Consider the following 19,371-nt stretch of genomic DNA (forward strand, 5'->3'; position numbering starts at 1 on the left):
CGCGGATGGCGGGAAGAAGGCAGAAGATGGCGCCGGATGGCGGGAAACCTCACCACTGGTAAGTTTGAACAGTCTTTGCTTTTCAGGCACGCAGTACCCGGTGGTTGCGGGCACGAAATCCTGCCGACTACGCCAAAGTTGACGCGCCCCTGGGCCTGCTATGTCGCGCAGCGTCTCGCGCACGGGGGCTTACCCGGAACCGGATCAGATGAGGATTGTAGTCTCCGAGTGGCGGGGACCCGGTCCGTGCCCAGGGAGTCAAACTCAGTGTGTGGCAGTCTTGATAGGTGTTATTTGAGTGTCGACTACGCCACCCGTTGATTTGCAGCTATGGAGCTGCCGCTGCAGGGCAGACCGCTGAGGCCGGTGTAGAATTGTGCAGCGTGATAGTATAACCCCCAACGGGAGGGGTATGGCCTCAGGGCAGCCGACGTGGAAGATGGGGGTAGCAGGAACCACTCAGAGACGGTGCGGTGTAATTCAGGGTCTTTACTGGTAACAACGATAGACCCTACCGGAGTACTTGCTAGCGAACGGGGCCTGGTCAGTCCTTGAGCAGATGGGATCTCCCCTGGCCAGGCGGAGTTGTAGGCCTCCCAAACTGACTGTACTCTTCTGGCTACCTTGCTAGAAGCGGATATAAGTAGCCCACGTCCCTGAGTGTGCCGTGTGGTGCTCACCCGTATGGCCGGTGACTCGGGGCCTTCTAATGGCTTCCGCTCAACGATGGCGGTGCTGGTCCCACGCGTGTGACCTTGCCTTCGGGTTTCTGGGCCTGAGGACCTGAAATCCCCTGCCGGTCGGCTTCTGCTGCTGGGTAAGAGTTAGTCCCCACAGCCTCGAACGCCGGGTCCGGTAAGAAAGCTTCTCAGTCAGGGCGAGCTCTGCAGCTGCCAGCCCCTGACTCGTAGTAGTATTGCTCCCACCGAGCTTCTGCTGTTTCTTCCTATGACTGTTTCTCGTCTCTACTCTCCTTGACTCCTAACCCTGCCTCAGCCCTGGGTTTATATAGGGGAAGTTCTTCCCCTCCCAAGACTGGGCAGGAGGTGTGGCATGCACAGGATCCCTGACCAAAGGACCTCCCACCTGCTCTCAGACATAACATTACATTACTGTGGAAACCAGACCCCTGGGGTGCCACAGTTGTTCTTCCATCGATTTGCAACCCACGAATGGCTTTACTCTTGAGGCACAGTATGGCCCCACCTTGCAAATGGTTTTCATTTGATTTACTATAAGTCAGGCATGAAGTGATAGAGTAGGAGACCATAATGAAAGGTAAGAGTCCCCACTGGTTTACTTCTCTAGTCCAGAATTCCTGTTTTTTGAAACAGAAGAAGGGTAGTCTTTTCACTAAGAGAGAGACTGAGAAGGTAGTGGTGCTGTTGAATTGGTAAAGGAGAAAGAAGGAAAGAAATTTGTTCAGAACATGCATAGGTTTTGTTCAGTGTCTGGTTGTCCACTGGGTTGCAGGCTTGAAGAAGGTTTCTGGAAAAGAGTGTTGAAGGAAAAGAGAGGATGTTTAAATAATGCTGGTGTAGCGCCCCGAGGGCTCGGCCGCTACAGGGGTATTGCACCTCAGACCAGAGGTGTGATATTCCACTCCCGGGTAAGGATGGAGAATGGACCAGGGCTCAGTTAGCTGCATGCAGCACACACACCCCATTTCCGAGGGACAGCTCAACGGTGCTCCCACTAGACAGAAGTGCAGGCACGACTGACCATGTCCCTGCTGGAGTGGGGAGGGAGGGGTGGAACACCCAGTGCTGTAGGGGCAGATAGGGGGCGGTTCCTGAGTGTAGGAAGGAGCCCATTGGTTGCTGGTCACCTGGGCTCATGGCTAGAGGGAGGTATAAAAGGTGGGCACCATCTTAGATCGAGGTTCGTTCGTTCTGTGGAGAGGAGAAGACAGGGAGCAGCAGCTCAGGCTGAGTGCTGCTCCAGAGGCAGGCCTAGGGAAGAGGCCGGAGCCTGAGAGGAGAAGGAGAAGTGGGCCTAGAGAAGAGGCCGAGGAGGAGGTGAAGGGGAGCTGAGATTCTAGCTCATCTCAGCTCCAAGAGAAAGGAACAGAAGCAGAAAGGAACTGCAAAGAAGGAGAGACAGAGAAACAGAAGGGCTCAGGAACAAGAAGGTGGAAGGGACCCTAAGAACCCACGAGAATCCAGGGTGCAGGGTCAGGCAGATTAAGGGTACCGGATCCCAAGTTGGTGGAGGAGAAACAACCCTCAGCCAAAGACCGGTCGTCGTGATCATATATTGGTGCGACACCTCATCAAACCTGCTAGGAAGGCACCATATAGGACAGCGGAGGACGGGGCCCACGTTTAACCGCACAGGTCCGCGGCAGCTGGACAAAAGTGGGTCACTGGTGAGGCAGGCCAGAGAAAGGATAAAAGGGGGCCCTGTGCCATGCTCCTGAACTGCCTGGGAGTTGACCGAGCCCCACACCTGGTGGACGCAGCACGGCTCGGGCAGTCATTGCCAGCTGAAGTGACTTGGATATTAACCGTGAGTAAAGACGCTGGACTGCAGTACGTTGTCTGTGTGCTTTTTCGCTCCTCCGGCACTACCGGTACTGGGACTCTCACTACCATCACTCCCAACATCCACTACACTGCCCTGGGGCTGCACTCTTCCCGTGGGGAGTCACATCACCTCAGCTGCACCCATCATCAGCCCCAGCGGACTGCCTTGCAGCGGCGGTTCCTAATAACCGCAATCCACGGGTGGCGTAGTCGGACATTATCTAAAGCACGTAGCAGACTACCATTGGCCTAACCACCCTGAGCCGCGGGACCGGGCCGCCACTACTACTACCCCCATCGTTCCCCTATCGCCCGGATCCGCGTGCCCCACGGCCCAGGGGGCGAGTCAGCTTTGGCGTAGTCGGCAGGATCATTACCAACCCGCCACAAGCGGGTAATGCGTGCCTGAAGAAAATTGCACATGTACCTTAAAAAGAAGTTTCCCGCCGTCCGGAGTCGTTTCCCGCCATCTGGAGCCGATTCCCGCCATCAGACGCCATCTTGGACCGTTTCCCGCCATCTTCATCTGTCTTTCCCGCTCTGGCAGAGCAGATGCCATTATGTGCGCACCAAAAGACAGCAGGAAGCCACCTCCCATCGTGGGCCAGGTCCCAGAATGGCGCCAAAGAAGGAGCCCGCCCCCACCAGCCATGAATGCAGAAGTGGAGATGTCCATCAACATAGGGGGGCTGCCCCTGAAAGTGATTGTCAGCAGAATGCTCCAGGACCACCCCCTCTGGGGGCGGAGAGAGAAGAAAACTGTGGGGCAGGGCGCAGTCTGGATCAGTCTGGCCAGGCCGCACCCGGAGATGGAGGGAGAAACCAGTTCCGGTACCCTGGCAAAGGGCCTGCTGCAAGCTACACCACCATGCAGCCTCACCGAGCTGTTATCCCATCTCCCCAAGGAGGACCCCGAATATACACGGGCGGCGTTGGAAGAGCTGGACCGGAGGATGGTCCGGGCGCAGCAGGACGTGATCGCCGGATGGAAGAAGGAAGTGGCCCGGCGGGCTGTGATCCTGCAGCCGAAGGCGCCATCGACGAGCAGCGCACCAGCCACCGAGGGCAGTGAAGGCCGAGCGGAGGCCGAGGACGACGCCGCGGAGGAGGCCGCGACAGCAGAGGCAGGTAACGGAGACGCCCCTGCACTGAATCCTGAGGCCGCCGACCTGCCCCTGCACCCCGTCACGGAGCCCAACGCACCGGGACCCGCCGTCGACACCGTGCCCCCGCCGCCATCAACCAGCCCCCAGGCCGTCGACGCTGCCGGTGAGCCCCGCCCCACGCCATGCCCTCTGACCCCGGACGTGCTCAGCCAACCACCATCGCAGGCCCGGCCGCAAGGCCCTGCGCCCCCGGGCGCCGCTGCCCCGACGGAACCCCCCACACCTGCTGTACCACCCTTGGGAGCAACAAGGAAACGATCAGCATGGGCCTGGTCGCAAGGCCTAGTGCTCCCGTACGCCGCCCGTCGACGGGAGTACTGCCGCCAACAGCTGGAGGTGTTCGAGAGGGAGCAGCGGGAGCGGCGCATGAAACAGAAGAAGCTGCAGGCCCAAAGTGCGGAGCAGAAAATGAAGGCGCGACGAGATCCCCGAACTGCCCGCAGACCCCGAGTCACCGGGACTGTGGTGAAGTTCCAGATGGAGCGCGGCTGGGGCTTCATCCGAGACCCCGAGACCATTAGTGACGTGTTTGTGACAAGGAGAGATGTGGAGAGTCACCTACCGGAAGGCCATCGTGGGCGGGATCTATTCCCAGGCGACGTGGTGTCTTACACCCGACACCAAGGCGTGAAGGGGTGGTACGCCCTACACGTCCGCCGAGTAGTAGAGGAGGAGGAACAGCACTACTCGGACGCTGAGTACCAGGAGGGCCCGGACGGGCCTGAAGATCCGTACGAGGAGGAAGAAGGAGCGTCACGAAGACACCGTTACCAGTGAACGGTAAAGTGGAATTGTAAATAGTTACCCGTAAGGGTGCAAAGGAACTGTGTGGGACTGTTACAGAGTGAAGTGTGGTCCCCGTTGGGACTGATATAGAACTGTGTGAACGTTATCCCCTATCCCCTAAGTAGCCAGGCTGAGGACTGTGAGCAACCATTCCCCTATCCCCACCGGCCGAGGACTGGGAACGGCCAATCCCTTGTATATAGTTGCGCTTCTTAAAGCGCCCCCTACTGGTTTTATAAAAGAACTGCAACGTCTACCTCAAGACAAGTTCGCTAGAGTGTTGCACCTTTAAGAAGAATGAACACCTGGTCGCAAGTTGCACCGCGACCGTGAACCAAGAATACAAGGATGTGCTTTAATTAAAAATGTTTTAGATTTTATATGCTGCTAAATAGTAATGTGAAAGTTTTCTATGATGTTTTATACAGAAGAGTTCCGGAAGTATTGAAAAAGTTTTCTATAATGTCTAGTGAAAAGAAAAGTATGTCCCATAAAGGGAACTGAACCGTATTGTCTGTTTCTAAATGTGAAAAGTTTTAAAAAAGTTTGCATGTCCTGTATTTAACTGTTTTTGCTCTTTTCCAGCCCGAGGACGTGCTGTGCTTTACCAGGGGGGAATGTAGCGCCCCGAGGGCTCGGCCGCTACAGGGGTATTGCACCTCAGACCAGAGGTGTGATATTCCACTCCCGGGTAAGGATGGAGAATGGACCAGGGCTCAGTTAGCTGCATGCAGCACACACACCCCATTTCCGAGGGACAGCTCAACGGTGCTCCCACTAGACAGAAGTGCAGGCACGACCGACCATGTCCCTGCTGGAGTGGGGAGGGAGGGGTGGAACACCCAGTGCTGTAGGGGCAGATAGGGGGCGGTTCCTGAGTGTAGGAAGGAGCCCATTGGTTGCTGGTCACCTGGGCTCATGGCTAGAGGGAGGTATAAAAGGTGGGCACCATCTTAGATCGAGGTTCGTTCGTTCTGTGGAGAGGAGAAGACAGGGAGCAGCAGCTCAAGCTGAGTGCTGCTCCAGAGGCAGGCCTAGGGAAGAGGCCGGAGTCTGAGAGGAGAAGGAGAAGTGGGCCTAGAGAAGAGGCCGAGGAGGAGGTGAAGGGGAGCTGAGATTCTAGCTCATCTCAGCTCCAAGAGAAAGGAACAGAAGCAGAAAGGAACTGCAAAGAAGGAGAGACAGAGAAACAGAAGGGCTCAGGAACAAGAAGGTGAAAGGGACCCTAAGAACCCACGAGAATCCAGGGTGCAGGGTCAGGCAGATTAAGGGTACCGGATCCCAAGTTGGTGGAGGAGAAACAACCCTCAGCCAAAGACCGGTCGTCGTGATCATATATTGGTGCGACACCTCATCAAACCTGCTAGGAAGGCACCATATAGGACAGCGGAGGACGGGGCCCACGTTTAACCGCACAAGTCCGCGGCAGCTGGACAAAAGTGGGTCACTGGTGAGGCAGGCCAGAGAAAGGATAAAAGGGGGCCCTGTGCCATGCTCCTGAACTGCCTGGGAGTTGACCGTGCCCCACACCTGGTGGACGCAGCACGGCTCGGGCAGTCATTGCCAGCTGAAGTGACTTGGATATTAACCGTGAGTAAAGACGCTGGACTGCAGTACGTTGTCTGTGTGCTTTTTCGCTCCTCCGGCACTACCGGTACTGGGACTCTCACTACCATCACTCCCAACATCCACTACACTGCCCTGGGGCTGCACTCTTCCCATGGGGAGTCACATCACCTCAGCTGCACCCATCATCAGCACCAGCGGACTGCCTTGCAGCGGCGGTTCCTAATAACCGCAATCCACGGGTGGCGTAGTCGGACATTATCTAAAGCACGTAGCAGACTACCATTGGCCTGACCACCTTGAGCCACGGGACCGGGCCGCCACTACTACTACCCCCATCGTTCCCCTATCGCCCGGATCCGCGTGCCCCACGGCCCAGGGGGCGAGTCACTGGCTTGTTAGATAAAGCTGAAATATGGTGGAAAATCTCTAAATGTGTAACTAGAGCTGAGTTGAAGGAAGAAAAACATGGTGATACGTTTTTATGTGTAAGAGTATGTAACAAAGAGGGCATTGATCACCCTTGCTCTCCCAGATTGACTCCACCCCCTTACATTGTCCCTGATGGATGTTGTGTATATAGGAATCAGAACCCAGATTGGGTTGAGACCTGTGGTGTATGTGGTGCCCTTTGTTGTCACATAGGAACTGCTAAACCTCCTACTTCTAAAGCCCCCGTCTCACATAGCGAGATCACTAGCGAGATCGCTGCTGTGTCACGGTTTTGGTGACGCAACAGCGACCTCACCAGCAATGTCGCTATGTGTGACACTTTGCAGCGATCAGGCCCCTGCTGTGAGGTCGCTGATCGCTGCAAAGTGTACTGGGCCATTTTTTGGTCGTTGCCCTCCCGCTGGTCAGCACACATCACTGTGTGTGACCAGCGGGAGCAGCGATCAGGCTGGTAACCATGATAAACATCGGGTTACTAGGGGCACACGCGCACTTAGTAACCCGCTGTTTATCATGGTTACGAGCCTGCTAAAGTGAGCGGTAACCTCTCGCTCACCGCAGCAGAGTGGTAACCATGATAAACAACGGGTTACTAGGTGCGCGTGTGCCCCTAGTAACCTGATGTTTATCATGGTTACCAGCCTGCTCCTGCTTCAGCAGGCTGGTAACCAGGAGCAGGACATCGTGGAAAGATTGTTTCCACGATGTCGCTGCTCCCCTGATCGCTGGTGAGCCTGCCTGTTTGACAGCTCACCAGCCACCACATAGCGACGCAGCAACGATCCCTGACAGGTCGTATCATTGTCGGGATCGTTGCAGCGTCGCTAAGTGTGACGGAGCCTTAAGACAGGATTGTACCCTTTGTTATCGGCCCACAATCCACTTGCATACCATAAGCCCCCAGAGCTCGGTCAAGCCAGTGTAGTCCCCCTGGCCAGTGCCCCAAGTGCTACACCTACACAAGTCTCGGCCATGCCCCCAATGAATATCATGCCTGCAGTGGATAGGACCAATGCCCCTTCACACCCTGTCCTGCCCTCTAGCTCCTCCCCTGACACAACCCAAAGGAATGCAGCAGTTATACGTCAGTCTTTTGCTGCCATCCAGGACTCACTAGGACAATTACTCAGTCAAGGTGGACAACTCACATCTACCCCTGCTCTCCCGCAGCACTCTTGCAGATTACTACCACCAGACCTCACACCACAGTCTAAGGGATCAGATACTTTAGAGCCCCAGGAGGGTGTGTGGTGTCTCTGGAATCCTAGAGAAATCCTGGCCATGATGTGTAGAATGCCAGACCCTGAAATGTTTCCTGTGCCATTGTAAAAAAATACTTCTTTCCGTATATTTTTTTCTATCAAAGATTTCTTATCAGATGCAATCGATCACAGACTATATCACAATATTCTTATAAAAAATGTATTGATTTATTCTTGGATTGTCCATTAAAAAGAATGATTGCAATAGTTACATAAAATAGTTAGTTACAAAATGATTGTCCATTTATCCATAATTAGCTTAATAGTTGAGATTCACCCATCTTTTCCTGGAATCCTGAATGGTAGATTGCATCTGTCTGTGTCCAGCACGTGTGTCAGGATGACACCATGTGTCCGGGTAAAGGACGTGTCTCCTTGGGCCTACATCGGCAGCTGCTTTCTTCACACAAAGATCCTCATCCAGTGTCCTGTGAAACAGGAGGTTATATAGCCGGTAATACCAGCTGTTCTTCTATTTATGGTACTAACTAAAAATACACAAATAGCGCATGTCATCTAGAAACCCTAGCACAATGGCTGTTGCAATCTTATGCAATGTATGGTACAGAATTCAGAATAAAATGAATATCCGTAATTAATATTTAACAATTCCCCCTTTTTGAGGATGACAGACATCAACTGAAATCTTCAAAGTAGATAGGTTCATCATTAGGATAACAGGATCATTTTTCTTTCCTTCTTCCTTGGCAATATCATTTAATGTCCATAATAATAATAATAGTAATAATAATATCAATATCGGATTATTGTTATATGTATTCAATAGAATAATGATGTGAATTCATGTTATAGTAGACCGTGACTAATATTCATTTAACATGTATAATTATACTTCCCTAAATCTAAATCGAAGCAATCACGGGTCCAATCGTCATCATCTTCGTCTTGTCTTCTTCTTGGTTCTTTTAAAACACAGTCTTTTAATGAAAACTCTTTTGAAATAAATTCTAGTGTGTAGATATTGTACAGTCCATAATTGTATTCATTATTGTTCAGTCCATAAACTGTACTTTTTATTAGAAAGATCATGTGTGTCAATTGATAAGAAAATAAAGTCCATGGATGAAATGTAGCTTTAATATCTGTGCAGTGTCACCTGGACTTACGTTGGATTGTCTTTGGATAATTCTGGAAACTTCCGTGTCATCCGCACTGGTCTTGTGTCACTTTTAGAACAGATGTGACATCTTTGGTCAGCAAAGCAAGGGTTAACTTGACACTTCCCTGCTTTATATAGCACCATAACCAGTACTTAATCCTTAATGTACAGAACACATATGGCTGAATCCTGACAATTAAATGTTTAACAGCTTTCAGGTGATAAGAAAACAGTCTATTATAACACTCAGCATTCACAACATCTTTACCTTCTGAAATTTCCGTATATCGGTTGCTTCTTCTTGTAACGTTTGAGAATTTCTTTGATTTATAAATATGAAAAGTCTTTATTAAGATAAAATTCATAATTGCGATATCTTGATTGAAGTCTTCATTCCCTAATCTGATACCAAATCTGTCAATTTTCCTAACCTATAATATCACAGCGTACCATAGCAATCAATAATATCCATCTAATTATTATCAAAATATTAAAATAAATTATGTTTGGAATAATAAAACAATAATAGATAGTAATTCATTATTAATCAAGTTATTCGTGTGCTAGAATATTTTTATGCCATAGGTGTAATTACCTTTTCCAACCCATAGGTGTCAGTGTGTTATGAAACAACAAGTGTTTATATCTTTATTAAGCCAATAATACCAAAGAATGTATACTCATGAACCAAAGTGAATAAATATATGAATGAATGAATGAATTGTTGTGTTTACTCAGAAAACATTTTTCTTCTTATATTGGAACCATATCATTATACCATAATGAAGCAATATTCTTGTACTAGACATTATTAAATATTAATGTTTTTTCAAGTGAGATGTTGAACTGAAATAAAATAAAAAAATGAGAATTAAAAATGAAAAATGGAAAAATAAGAATAAGACTAAAAATAAGAATAAAAATAAGGCATTTATATGTTAATGACAAATGCAGAGTAATTATATTCTGCATAAATTATACCCTTATATTTCCATTATCTGGATGATTTCATATTTGTCATAACCTTGTATCACCAAAAATGATTAAATTATGCAACTTTGAATGTAATACCCTTCTTAATTATACCATTGTACCTTATTAATATTTCTTCTTTATTAAAATGTGTGAAAAATAAGTATTGATCAAAAGTGATTATGTAATCAGGATCAAAAACACATTTCCCCCTTAATACCAAAAAATATTATTTTATAAAATAATTTATATATCAGAGTCAAATTAAAAAAATATATATTCTTCTATAAATATTTTGCATAAATTTCATATCAATATGTAGCATATATTTGTCTGAAAAGGTGTGTACCTATTTAGGCCTACATCGACTGCTGTTTTCTTCGCACAAAGATCCTCGTCCAGTGTCCTGTGAAATGGCAAGTCCGCGCCCCCTGTCTCTAACATGGGGTTATATAGCCGGTCATACCAGCTGTTTTTCTATTTATGGTACTAACTAAAAATACACAAATAGCGCATGTCATCTAGAAACCCTAGCACGATGGCTGATGCAATCTTATGCAATGTATGGTACAGAATTCAGAATAAAATGAATATCCGTAATTAATATTTAACAGCCATTTGTTAGAGAAGTAGAGAAAATTAGAAAGTCTTTCTCCCTGTTGTTGGCAGGATTTAAAGGACATAGTGTCAGCAAAGGCAGGAGATACTGTCACGGGTGTGTCGGAGGTGACGGACAGTCGCCCTGCAGTGGGTTGCAGGAGATCTCTATGTTTGGCATTGCAGACAGCTTCTAGATAAGAGGCTGTCTTTAGGACCGAGCTTCTACCTCTCTCTTGCTAATTAGCTCTCTGGCCAGGGTGTATATATACCTGGTGTTTCTGAGAGGGAGTCGCCGGCTATACTCATTTCTACTTGTGATTCTTAGCAGGAGCAATACTTCGTCCTCTCTGGAGCTTGAGGCCGTGTGCTTATTTGGAGTTCATCTAAAGCTAAGCTGTTTTCCCCCTGTTTCATCTACCCTTGCTGTCTATAGAGTTTAGCGGAGGTTGACTAGTGGTCATCTCCTCCCATCCCTATCCGTAGCCATACGCCATGGAGAGTAGGGCGAGGCACGCGTGCAGCGATTGCTGAAAAGGCACAATAGGGACGATAGTTAAGACAGGGTAATGCTAGACCAGACTAGGAGGTCTCCACTTCCCCCTTTCCCTAGTGTCTGGGCTCCCTTTCCCTTTTTCCTCTGTGTTGCACTAGTCTTTCCCACACCTGGCATGACATTATAACCGGCCAAGCACGTTTTAAAAAGAAAAAAAAAAGGGAACTGTCATTTTGTTTAGTTTTTTCTTTGTGTGTTTTTGTGTGTGCACCTTTTTTTTTTCCTTTCTCCCTTAGCATGGGTTCAGTTACAGAGCTCGCAGAGCAGTTCCATGCAAAGGAGGCATGCAAATTGTATTTTAAACTTCGTCCCTACTCCTTCGGTAATGAGGAGCAACGGGTTGGTATTGTGATCTCTCTATTGCAGGGCGATCCTCAGTCATGGGCGTTTTCATTACCGCAGGACTCGCTTTGTCTCCAGTCCATAGAGGGTTTTTTTCGGAGCTCTGGCCCTCATCTATGATGACCCTGACCACGTTGCCTTGGCTGAGTCTAGGCCACATCGCCTTTAGCAGGGGATTCGGTCAGTGGAAATGACTCGCCCCCTGGGCCGCGGGGCACTCGGAGCCGGGCAATAGGGGAACGATGGGGGTAGTAGTGGCAACCCGGTTCCGTGGCTCAGGGTGGTCAGACCAATGGTAGTCTGCTTTGTGCTGTTGATATTGTCCGACTACGCCACCCGTGGATTGCGGCTATTAGGAACCGCCGCTGCAGGGCAGACCGCTGGGGCCGATGATGTATGCAGCTGGGATGGTGTGACTCCCCACGGGAAGAGTGCGGCCCCAGGGCAGTGTAGTGGATGGTGGGAGTGATGGTGGTGGGAGTCCCAGTACCGTTAGTGCTGGAGGAGCGAAAGAGCAGACAGACAACGTACTGCAGTCCAATGTCTTTTACTCACAGTTCAGGTACTCCGGGTCACTTCTGTACAGGTAGTGACCACCCGAGCCGTGCTGCTTCGACCAGGTGAGGGACTCGGTCAACTCCCAGGCAGCCCAGGAATATGGCACAGTACCCCCTTCTCTCCTTTCTCTGGCCTGCCTCACCAGTGACCCACTTTTGTCCAGCTGCCGCGGACTTGTGCGGGTAAACGTGGGCCCCGTCCTCCGCTGTCCTATATGGTGCCTTCCTAGCAGGTTTGGTGAGGTGTCGCACCAATAAATGATCACAACGTCCGGTCTTTGGCTGAGGGTAGTTTCTCCTCCACCAACTTGGGATCCGGCACCCTTAATCTGCCTGACCCTTCACCCTGTATTCCCGTGGGTTCTTAGGGTCCCTTCTTCCTTCTTGTTCCTGAGCCCTTCTGTTTCTCTGTCTCTTCTTCTTCTTTTCTGTTCCTTCCTGTTCCTTTCTGTTCCTTTCTCATGGAGCTGGGATGAGAAGTAATCCCAGCTCCCCTTCACCTCCTCTCTCTCTCAACTCTCTCTTCCTCGGCCTCTCTCTAGGCCCGCTCCTGAGTGGAGCTCCTACAGAGCCTCCACTCCCGGTCTTCTCCTCTCACTGACTGAACAGACTGAACTTCTCTCTGAGCTAAGATGGTGCCCACCTTTTATACCTCCCTCTGACCATGAGCCCAGGTGACCAGCAACCAATGGGCTCCTTCCTACGCTCAGGAATCAACCCCTATCTGCCCCTACAGCACTGGGTGTTCCATCCCCCTCCCCCCTCCAGTCAGGGACATAGTCGGTCGTGCCTGCACTTCTGTCTAGTGGGAGCACCGTTGAGCTGTCCCTCGGAAATGGGGTGTGTGTGCTGTATGCAGCTAACTGAGCCCTGGTCCATACTCCATCCTTACCTGGGAGTGGAATACCACACCTCTGGCAGAGGTGCAATACCCCTGTAGCGGCCGAACCCTCGGGGCGCTACAGAAACATACAGTTCAGAATTTCGTAGATGGGTAACGGATTCCAAATGGAATGACTCAGCCCTTAGAAGTAAATTTTGTGAGGGGCTTACTGAAAGGTTGAAAGATGCCTTGGCTGTATATGAAATCCCTCAGTCCTTGGAGGCTGCCATGTCTTTGGCTATATGTCTTGATAGACGTCTTCGGGATAGATGGGTGCGACCACCTTCTCCGGGGCATTCTTGTCGGGGTTGTGTACCTCTGCCAGGGGAGCGGTCTGGGGGTGAACCAGTACTGGGGGACATGGAGGAAGCCATGCAGTTAGGGGGCGTCTCTACATCATACATCTCCCCGGAGATTCGCAAGAAAAAAGGCGTATGTTTTTTTTGTGGGAAAAAGAAACACTTTTTTTGGGACCTGTCCTTCAATTCCTAAACAAACGGAGACTCGATTAACTCTCGGTAGTCTGGAGTTGGATAAACAAGGGGTGCAATTGTGGCCAAACTGCAGTTCCTGCTTTGTCCTGACAGCAGAGGTGGTGCTAGAGAGCAAAGCCGAAAAAAATTCTGTGTTTGTTGATAGTGGAGCTAGAATCAGAATGGTTGATGCTGAGTTTGCGAAAACTCATGGTCTTGCTTGCTGTGCTTTAGCTGATCCTATTCCCATCTTTGCCATTGACTCGGCGCTACTTGCACAGAAAGCATTTACTCAGATTGTACATAATGTAAAACTGAGGGTTGGGTCAGTTCATTGTGAAATAATTCCTTGCTATGTTCTGGACAATCTTTCCACTCCGATTGTCTTGGGTATACCTTGGCTTGTTAAACATAATCCGTTGGTGGATTGGCTAGCCGGGGAGATTATTGAGTGGGGAGATTACTGCCATGAGAATTGTCTAGATATTTCCATTGCTACTGTCTCTACGGAAATATTACCTGCTTTTCTGTCTGGTTTTGAGGACGTTTTTTCCGAGAGGGGGTGTCAGGATTTGCCTCCTCATTGTGCTTATGACTGTCCTATTAACCTGACCCCCGGAGCTAAGCTACCGAAGTCCAGACTGTATAATCTTTCTGGCCCTGAGAGACAAGCCATGAAGGATTTCATTGTGGAAAGTCTGGAGAAGGGACATATCAGACCCTCATCTTCGCCCATGGCGGCAGGGTTCTTCTTTGTGAAGAAAAAAGATGTCAGTCTACGTCCCTGTTTAGATTTCCGGGAATTAAGTCAAATTACTATCCATGATCCATACCCTCTTCCTCTGATTACTGATTTGTTCAGCCAGGTTGTTGGAGCTAAGGTATTCTCCAAGTTGGATTTAAGGGAAGCCTACAATCTGGTTAGAATCAGAGAAGGGGGCGAATGGAAGACAGCATTTCGAGAGTTTGGTTATGCCTTTTGGTTTGACCAAAGCACCTGCGGTATTCCAGCATTTCATAAATTATATTTTCCATCATTTGGTGGGGAGGTTTGTGGTGGTCTATCTGGATGATATTTGGTTTATTCCCCTGATTTTGAGACTCATCGGGGGCATGTTAAGCAGGTGCTCCAGATATTAAGGGATAACAAACTCTATGCCAAACTAGAAAAATGTGTTTTCGCTGTTCAGGAGGTTCAGTTTTTGGGGTACTTGTTGTCATCTTCAGGTTTTCGGATAGATCCAGAGAAGATCCGTGCAGTTCTTGACTGGGAATGTCCAGAGAACCTGAAGGCTCTACAACGTTTTCTGGGCTGTTACTAATTTTTACAGGAAATTCATCCAAAATTACTCTGTTATAGTGAAACCCCTTACTGACATGACTAAGAAGGGGTCGGTCTGATTTTTCCAAATGGTCGGATGCTTGCCTCCAGGCTTTTTACTCCTTAAAGAATAATTTCTCCACTGCACCTATACTCAGTCAACCCGATGTTTCTCAACCCTTTATTGTGGAGGGCGGCGCTTCGGATGTCGGGGTTGGGGCTGTGTTGTCTCAGGGTTCATCCCCTGGTAAATGGCATCCATGCGCCTTCTTTTCTAAAAAATTATCTTCGGCTGAGAGAAATTATGACATGGGTAATAGGGAATCAAATTGGCGTTTGGGAAATGGCGACATTGGTTGGAGGGGGCTGTTCATCGTATTGCTGTTACTACTGACCATAAGAACCTGTCATATCTCCAGTCAGCTAAACGTCTCATCCCAAGGCAAGCCAGATGGTCCCTGTTTTTTACTAGGTTCAATTTTGTTGTCACTTTTCGTCCAGGGGTCAAAAATGTCAAGGCTGATGCTTTGTCCCGGAGCTTCCCTGGTGGTGGTGACCATGAGAACCCTGCCCTGATATTACAGAAAAGTGTAGTCATTTCGGCACTGTATCCTGAACTGGAGGATGAGGTGTTGGAGGCTCAGGGGGACGCCTCTGCCTCCTGCCCTTCAGGAAAGTTATTTGTACCATCTGATCTGCGCCGCAAAGTAATCAAGGGACATCATAACTTTGTGCTTGCTGGGCATCCAGGTGGTAAGGCAACCGTGGACCTCCACTCTCATCGTTTTTGGTAGCCGGGGTTGCATCGGGATGTGATTGAACACATAGCTGCTTGTAGTATTTGCGCACATTATAAGGTTTCGCATACCCGTCCGTCTTGTCCTCTTCTTCCGCTACCTATACCGAGTAGGCCATGGACACACTTGTCCATGGATTTTATTACTGACCTACCGTTTTCTGCAGGCAAAACGGTGGTTTTGGTCGTAGTAGATAGGTTCAGTAAAATGGTTCACTTCGCCGCATTACCTGCACTTCCCAATGCCAAGACACTTGCTCAGGCGTTCATAAATGAGATTGTGAAGCTTCATGGGGTTCCCTCCGATGTGGTGTCTGATCAGGGGACCCAGTTTGTTTCCAAGTTCTGGAAGGCATTCTGTTCTCGACTGGGGGTGCAGCTGTCCTATTCCTCTGCCTTCCACCCTCAGTCGAATGGTCAGACCGAGCGTGTCAATCAGAACTTGGAGACATACCTCATTTGTTTTGTCTTCGAAAATCAGGAGGATTGGGCATCCAACTGGCGGAATTTGCCATTAATAATCATCGTCAAGAATCCACTGGCAGGTCACCGTTCTTCTGTGCATATGGTTATCATCCACAGTTTGGTACCTTCACTAGGGGAGGAGTTTCAGGAGTTCCTGAGGAGGAACCAGGGGTGGATTAAGAGTAGCCAGGGCCCCGGGCATTTTAGAAGGTGTGGGCCCCCCCAGGTACCCAATGTAGCACGTGACATGTCACATGATCCCCTTTGATAGGTCATGTGAGCAACACACAGATGTTCTGATCACATCTATAGACAGAGAATGACAAAAAAAATTCCATTATGTACAGCACTATACATAACATAGCGCTATACATAATAGAGCAGGGGTGGGAGATTAATTTTCCCGAGGGGCCACATGAGAGACCATGACTGTTGTGGAGGCCAAATCAATAGGCTGAAATTAATTCTGCTTAATATTAACAAAATAATTTAAAAAAAATTATATTAATTGTATGACTTAATATTGATCAGAATTTAGTATGCTGACATTTCTCTATATACAGTATGAGGCTGCACATAGCTCCCTAGATACAGTATGAGCCCCCGCATAGCTCGCTAGATACAGTATGAGCCCCCACATAGCTCCCTAGATACAGTATGAGCCACAGCATAGCATTGTTCACACAGTATGAGCCCACACACCACCCCCTACATACAGTATGAGCCCACACACTGCCACCTACATACAGTATGAGCTCCTACATAGCCCCTAGATACAGTATGAGCCCCTACATAGCCCCCTAGATACAATATGAGCCGCCACATAGCCTCCCCGATACAGTATGAACCCATGCATAGCCTCCCATATACAGTATGAGCCCCCACATAGCCTCCCAGATACAGTATGAACCCCCGCATAGCCTCCCATATACAGTATGAGCCCCCACATAGCCTCCCAGATACAGTATGAGCCCCCACATAGCCCCTCTATATACAGTATGAGCTCCCACATAACTCCCTATGCACAGTATGAGCTCCCACATAGCCTCCTATATACAGAATGAGCCCCCACATAGCCTCCTATATACAGAATGAGCCCCCACATAGCTTTCTATATACAGTATGAGCCCTGCATAGCTCCCTAGATACAGTATGAGCCCCCATATAGACCCCAATATACAGTGTGAGCCCTCACATAGCCTCCTATATACAGTATAAGCCCCACATAGCTCCCTAGATACAGTATGAGCCCCATGTAGCCCTGTACATATAGTATGCGCCCACACACGGCCCCCTACATACAGTATGAGCCCCTGCATAGCCCTGTACATACAGTACCAGGGGAGGAGTCCTGAGGAGATAATTTGCATATTCCCACTGCATTTTGGGGTAAGTGAAGAGTCTCCGCGAGCTCAAAGAACACTGGATTTTGGCTGTTGGAGCTGAAAAGAGGACATCGGTAAACCAGGGGAGGAGTCCTGAGGAGATAATTTGCATTTCCCACTGCATTTTGGGGTAAGTGAAGAGTCTCCGCGAGCTCAAAGAACACTGGATTTTGGCTGTTGGAGCTGAAAACAGGACATCGGTAAACCAGGGGAGGAGTCCTGAGGAGATAATTTGCATATTCCCACTGCATTTTGGGGTAAGTGAAGAGTCTCCGCGAGCTCAAAGAACACTGGATTTTGGCTGTTGGAGCTGAAAAGAGGACATCGGTAAACCAGGGGAGGAGTCCTGAAGAGATAATTTGCATATTCCCACTGCATTTTGGGGTAAGTGAAGAGTCTCCGCGAGCTCAAAGAACACTGGATTTTGGCTGTTGGAGCTGAAAAGAGGACATCGGTAAACCGCGCGCCGGCATTTTGAAGCTTTTTTTTTAAGCTTTTTTCACTGTTTTCAGAACATTAACAGTAAGAACATGGAAGAGTCCAGGAGCCATTTGGTGAGCTGCATATCCTGCTACATGTTCACAGACTTGCCAGTGGAAGAGCCAAACTTCACATGCCAGAAATGCAAGCTTGTGTCCCTGTTGGAGGAAAAGATGCGAAATCTAGAAGAGAGGTTAACTACCTTGAAAATCATTAAGGAAGGTGAAGAGTTCTTAGACAGAGCAGAATTATCTCTTCATGATTCAGAAAGAGAAGAAATTCGAACTGCACCTGACGAAACAGAGGAATGGAAGCATGTGACCCACAGAAGCAGGAGGATCGAGAGGCAGTCAGCACCCATACTGCTCAGGAACCAGTACCAGGCTCTCACGCAGGAGAACCATGAAGAAATACCGCAAAATAAGACTTTGCCAGCAATGAATAACCTTGTAAGCCCTCAGAATCCTCCTGGATGGAGAAAGAAGAATGTTGTGAAGAAAAAACGGAGAGTGGTGGTCATGGGGGATTCCCTGCTAAGAGGAACAGAGGCCGCTATCTGCAGACCAGACATAACCTCAAGAGAAATGTGCTGTCTTCCAGGAGCAAAAATTAAAGATGTGTCTGACAGGATATCAAGACTCTTCAGACCTACAGATCACTACCCATTCCTGCTAATACATGTGGGGACAAATGACACCGCAAGAAAGGACCTGGAAACCATCTGCAGTGACTTTGAAGATTTAGGCAAGAAAGTGAAAGAATTGGGAGCGCAGGTGGTCTTCTCATCCATCCTCCCAGTGGATGGCCATGAAACAATGAGGTGGAATAAGATTCTACAGGTGAACAACTGGCTACGTCGATGGTGCCGTCAACAAGGATTTGGATTTCTGGATCACGGAATGAATTACCTATACGATGGACTACTTGCTAGAGATGGGGTGCACCTTACGAAGACTGGAAAACGTGTATTTGGAAGTCGCCTTGCTACACTCATCAGGAGAGCTTTAAACTAGAACAATGTGGGAAGGGAAGCAAAAGACCAGAAAAAGCCATACAGCTGACAAATACTATTGAGATCTCTGCTACTGGAAGTGGAAAGGAAGAACAAAGACAAAACAATTTAAATAATAAAAATATGGGAGGAAGAGAAACCAATCACGAACTAAAATGTTTTTATACAAATGCACAAAGCATGGGCAACAAACAAGGAGAATTAGAACTACTAATGCAGGAAAAGGAATATGATGTCATTGGAATCACTGAAACTTGGTGGGACGATACACATGATTGGAATACAAGGCTAAAAGGATACAACTTATTTGCAAGAAACAGACTTGATAAACGAGGAGGAGGTGTCGCATTGTATGTTAGAAAAGCGTATATCTGCACAAAGATTGACGCTTCAGAGACTGGGAGTTCTGTGGAAACTGTTTGGGTAAGAATACAAGGAGAGAACAACAGAAAGGACACCATTGTAGGCATTTACTACAGGCCACCTGGGCAAGCTGAAGATATGGATGAACTCTTTATGTATCAAATGACCAAGTTCTCCAAAAAATATGACGTAGTGGTCATGGGAGATTTCAACTATCCAGACATTTGTTGGGAATCTCTCTCAAGTAAAACTAACAGGTCAAGCAAATTCTTATCCTCTCTTGCTGACAAC

Source organism: Phyllobates terribilis, unplaced genomic scaffold (genome assembly GCF_046119375.1).
Source record: "Phyllobates terribilis strain yellow unplaced genomic scaffold, ASM4611937v1 Scaffold_2__4_contigs__length_985480577, whole genome shotgun sequence".
Classification (NCBI taxonomy): Eukaryota; Metazoa; Chordata; class Amphibia; order Anura; family Dendrobatidae; genus Phyllobates; species Phyllobates terribilis.